Source organism: Prionailurus bengalensis, chromosome A1, assembly GCF_016509475.1.
Source record: "Prionailurus bengalensis isolate Pbe53 chromosome A1, Fcat_Pben_1.1_paternal_pri, whole genome shotgun sequence".
NCBI lineage: Eukaryota > Metazoa > Chordata > Mammalia > Carnivora > Felidae > Prionailurus > Prionailurus bengalensis.
Genome location: NC_057343.1, coordinates 54998741 through 55004528, shown reverse-complemented (window position 1 = coordinate 55004528; position 5788 = coordinate 54998741). Strand labels below are relative to the sequence as shown.

Here is a 5788-nt window from a genome sequence, read left to right as displayed (position 1 = left end):
CGCTGAACAAATGTGCATCTCTAGTTTTCCTCAAGGAGTTATATATATTATTTCTATGTACTATGTATTTTTCAAAATCACACGTAATATTCAAAATTGCAATTCAGAGTCAAATGTCATTGCATTATCTACAAATCTACCTCCTTACATTAGCACCTGGCCATACAGTGCACTATATTAAGACCTGGGATTCTAAGACTGTTTACTTTTAATTATACAGATTTAGAAAGATGATATATTGCAACTGTCTCTAGTACATATATTATTCTTACAGTCTACTCTTAACACTTTAAGGAAATTTTAAATTGGACTGTTTAATAAATTATTAGTACTTGCACAATAGTTTGATATTTCTGGATTGAAGCACAATGAGAAATAATACAAATGGCAGAATTTTATGAATTATCAACAGTGGTGAGTCACTGTTTTACAGAAGAAACATAAAAATTATACTCATTTAACTTTTGCAACTATAACAAAGCAGTTATTCATTTTTTGCCCCTCAGAATGGATGCATTGCAGAAAATCTTCAAAACTTCTCAACCCACTTAAGGAATTGAAAAAAAATAATAATTCCAATGAAGCATTGAAATGCATTAAGGTTTCTTTCTAAGAGCTCATTTAAAAAGGCCACTTATATTGTTAACTCCCATTAGTGACTAATTTTACATTATTAGTCATTTTGCAGTAAAAGGAGTGAGTGCAAAGACCTAACAATGGTTGTACAATTGGGGATAAAGTTCAAATCTAACTCTCAGTGCAGCTGACTCTAAGGCCTAATAAATGATTTAATTTTATTTGAAGTATAAGCAGATATCTAGCATAAATGTTAGTGATTTTTATCCCCCATACGCTTTCACTGTTAATTAGATTGTCAAAGGTAAACAAAGTTCACTAATTGCATATTTTCTCTAAATTATGAGAATTGAATATTTTTAAATTGAAAAGCTTAAGAAAGATAAATAGCAATACCTTTGCCTTCTTTTGTGCTTCATTAATGTGCGTTGAGTGTATTTGTGTTTTAACAATTGCTGTGGTAATTATTCTGTTTAGTGAACAGTAAATCTTGTGTAAAGAAACAGAAGGATATTAAGCTTTGTCATTGCTCTTGCTCAATATAGGCAATATTCTTCTTGAAAATGACTACATAATATACATAAGGCAATATTTGTTCTTTTGATTTTCGTCAAATTGGCAGAAGCAAATTTAATAAATTTGGTATTTAAATCTGCAATGAAATTCACAGTTAAGCAATGAAATATTGAGAAAGTCTTTTCTCTAAGAAACAAGTTAATTGGATCTTACCCTTAATCATCTAATAGCGAAGCATTTGAGACATTCTTGTATATTTCATAAAACATTTTATGAAAGCAAAGGGCAAAATGTGAGATAAAATGGAAAGAATGACAAAATAGATGAAAAAGAATATTTAAAATGTGTTTTGACCCTTCATTTTTATGAAAATAATAGGTCTTCATGTCTTTTACTTAATTTTATAATTCTGATTTATACCAATATTTGCCCATCTATGGCTTCTAAGGGGCAAAGTCATCTGTTATTAATTCAGAGTTCTCCGGGTATTATTTAATTAGAGTTTGCAATTAATAACAAGCAGGGGAAAAAAAATTCCCCTGGCATTTTACTGATTTTCCTACTACAATGGCAGACATAATTATGTATCCATATTCATTCTTTTTTACAAAAAATGTTTATTTTTCACATGTGTGCAAGGAGAGAGAGAGTGAGACAGAGAATCCAAAGTAGGCTCTACACTGACAGCAGAGAGCCCAGTGTAGGGCTCAAATGAACGAACCATGAGATATGACCTGAGCCAAAGTCGGAGGCTTAACTGACTGAGCCACCCAGGTGTCCCCACCTTCATTCTTAATTTGCTTCCTTTCTTAAGATTAGAGACAGTGGGATAAAAATGTCATTTAACTCGTTAAAATCAACATGTCATCAGGAGGCTTACATTCTGAATATTAAAAAAATAAGTGTGGCTATTTCCTATTAAAAATATCATTTAGTTCGGTCTTATGAGTATATATTAGATAATTCAGACAAAAAATTAAGAACGATATCATATACATTCATTTGAGAATAGTTTAATGCACTTCATTTTCTTTTGACTTATGCTTTAACATTTACGTATCAATGCAAAACTGGATTCTACTTAGAAGTTAACTTGAAAAAATATTTTAAATATGTCATTTAAATTTTTCTAAGTCATGCCAGCCTGTAAGTATTTCAAAGTCTAAGTAATAGTTCTAGCACAAATATTATTGTCTCTCTGCTCGTTTACTGTTATGGGAAATCAGTCCCACATTGATTCATCTATTTAGGTTAATCTCCAGTCAATGGAGATTTTCCATGTATGCAAAAAAACCCCAAATCTGGAAACAGTAATCACTTTGCCATGGCTATTTTCTCCTCCCCTTTACTGACTGTATTATTGATGAATTCCAATAAAAATCTACGTAAATGCACTTTGCTTCTGTCACTATTTCTGCTGAAAATGGAATCAATGCAGAAGGTGCAGTCTTTTATGATCCCAAATCTCCCTCAGATGCTAGAATGACTCTACAGGACTGAAAGAACTAGAGAGATCACCCCCTCATTTTCTCTTTTTTACACATCTTTGGTTTTGAATCTGAGCATGTCCAATTGCATCCTCAGTGTTTCTCCTTTGAAAAATAAGTCCACCAGCCCCTCAGTCTATCTTAGCCAATTGTTCATCTGATGAGCCTCCCTTCTTTTTTTCTCTACTTTTGTCAACACAGAAAATTCCTCCTCTGACCCCTCATCCATTCATCAAATAAAGCCAAGTATAAGTGGGGTGCCTGGGTGGCTCAGTCAGTTTAGCATCTGACTTCAGCTCAGGTCATGATCTCTCAGTTCATGAGTTCAAGACCTGAGTCAGGCTCTGTGCTGATAGCTCAGAGCCTGGAGCCTGCTTTGGATTCTGTGTCTCCCTCTCTCTCTGCCCCTCTCCTGCTCACACTCTCTCTCTCAAAAAAATAAATAAACATTAAAAAATAAAAAAGTCAACTACAAATGGCTCATTAAACTCAGATCACCCAAACAACATAGTTATATAAAATAAAAAGCAAGTGCTCGCTTCAGCAGCCCATATACTAAAGCTGAAACAACATAGAGAAGATTAGCATAGCCCCTGCACAAGATGACATGAAAATCTGTAAAGCATTTCATACTAAAATATAAAAAAATAGTTGAAAAATAAAACATTGATTTTTTTTATTAAAAAACTCATCTACGGCTTCATGTCTTATCACAACATGACAAGAACTTGGATATTATCACTCCTGAACTTACACCAAGAAAATAAGTTGAATAAGTTGAAATTCAGTGACTTTCTTGGACTCATCAGGAATTTGTGATTCCCATGGCAAATTACCACTCCAAATTCTGGAGAGATTGCCAGATCTAGAGAATTACATCAGAGATACGCTTACCTAGAGCAGAAGCTACTGGAGTCAACAACTGGTAGGACAACTTAAATGGTAACTTTGGTGAATTGCTGAAGGCTGAGGGTTGATTAGCATGAGATGGGGAGACTGCTGGCAAATACAGTATTAGATGGGCCTCCATAGTTTTGTGGGTTTCACCCTCAGGAACCCACTAAATTTTAATAGTGAAGAGACAAGAAAGATCTCATATTCCTGGCATGGCAGACAAATGTAACCATTTTGAAATACATCTAGATAATTCTACCAAACAAAGGCCTACCTTGCTGGGAAAAAGACTTTATTAGAGCCTTATCCCACCTGGAGGGAGGACAGTTTTACAACTGCAGGTTTACTTAGCCAAACTGTTTCAAATAAGGCAAGAGGAAGCAGAAAGCTAGGAAACATTTGGAAGATCAAGCCAGGAACAAAGTTCGACTAAAACACTGAGATTTAATAATAAGATTACAAATTGCTACCCATTACCTACAATTTACCATCACATCAACAGGGCTCTAGAATAATAACGTTGAATTATAATTCAATATATAATTGTGGCTAAAAGAGCCACAAGCACAGGCTGTATTTAAGGAGTTTTTAGAAATACCCGAAAATATCAAGGGAGACAAAAAAAAAAAAAAGGACATGAGAAATCTGAAACTTAACAGCTATTACTATAGCAAATATTAAACATGGCCCAACTTCTTGCCAGATTAACATGAATCTCACATCAAAATCATTTTGGTTATTCTTTCTTAATTCATATGTCCAGTTTTCAACAATAATTATAAGGCATGTTAAAAAGGTAAGAAAAAATACAGTTTGAGAAGACAAAACAAGTATCAAACCAGACTCAGCTATGACACAGAGATTGGATCACCTGATAGGAAAATTAAAATCACTATGACTTAATATGGTAGAATTGCTATCAGTAAAAGTAGACAGCAATCAGGGAAGATGGCTACTGTAAGTAGAGAGATGGTAACTCCAAAAAAGAACTAAAATGAAACACAATAAACCAAAAATGCTTTCACACAAATAAAAAAATATCTTTGATGGGCTTATCAGCAGACTTGAAATGGCCATGGTAAGCATCAATGAGCTTGAAAATATGTCCATACAAACACCCCATCTGAAATGCAACAAGAAAAGAGAATGTAAAGCAGAAGAGTGTATTCAAGAACCATGAAATAATTTCTCAAGATATAGCATACATAATTGGCATATCAAAAGGAGAAGAAAGACAAAATGTTGCTGAAGAAATATTTGAATAATGATGTCAGAGAACATTCCAAAATGAATGGCAGATTCAAACTATAGATTCAAGAAGCTCAGAGAACCCTAAGCAGGATAGATATCCAAAGAAATATACATAGACACACCGCATATTCAAACTGCAGAAAACAATGGATATGAAGAAAATCTTAAACCCGATTTAAAAAATAGCATTCCTTAAAGAGGAAATGGATAAGAATTATGATAGACTTTTTATTAGAAACCATACTGCAAGGACAGAATGAAAACTGCAATATTTAAAGATAGAATTAAAAACAAACAACGCCCCCCCCAACAACCCACCAACTTAAAATTCTTTTTATACCTAAATTATTTTTAAAGTGAAAGGGAAATAAAGACTTTTTCAGACAACCAGAATCTAAAGGAATTCATCACCACCAGACCTATCCTGCAGAAAATGTTAACAGTTCTTTAGGGAGAAGGAAGAATACATAGGTCAGAAACACAGATCCATATAAGATAAGGAAGATTGTCACAAAAGAGGTAAATGAAGACAAAATTAAAGTTGTTATTTTTCCTATTTTTATTGTAATAGATAACTTTTCAAATAATGGTAAAAATATATTAGGTGATTGTAATGTATAATGAAATTAATGATGGCAGTCTTCTAAGGAGTGGAGGGAGGAATTGAGAATACTCTATTACAAGGTATCTGCATTACTCATGAAATGGTACAATGTTATTTGAAAGTCGACATTGGTTAGTTGTAAATATATATTGAAAATTCTCGGGCAACCACTAATATATACTATATACTATATATATATTAGTGGTTGTCCGAGAATGTGTGTGTGTGTGTGTGTATATGTGTGTGTATATATATATGTGTGTGTGTGTGTATATATATATATATATATATATATATATATATATATATATATAAAGAAGTATAGGTGATATTCCAAGATCAGAGGTTAAAATGGAAATCGAATACTGCCAGTCATCTGACTTTGTTCTTTCACAAAGTTATTTTGACTACTCTAGTTCTTTTGCATTTCCATGTGGCTTTTTTAATCAACCTGTTAACA

The 5788-nt window shown here is 33.0% G+C and overlaps 1 non-coding gene across 1 annotated transcript; it reads left to right on the top strand.

Annotated features, from left to right (window-relative positions):
• Nucleotides 1-3110: 3110 nt before the first annotated feature.
• On the top strand, nucleotides 3111-3216 carry LOC122496470. The gene has a single exon (XR_006300821.1). It is a non-coding gene; the product is annotated as a U6 spliceosomal RNA (small nuclear RNA).
• Nucleotides 3217-5788: the final 2572 nt, after the last annotated feature.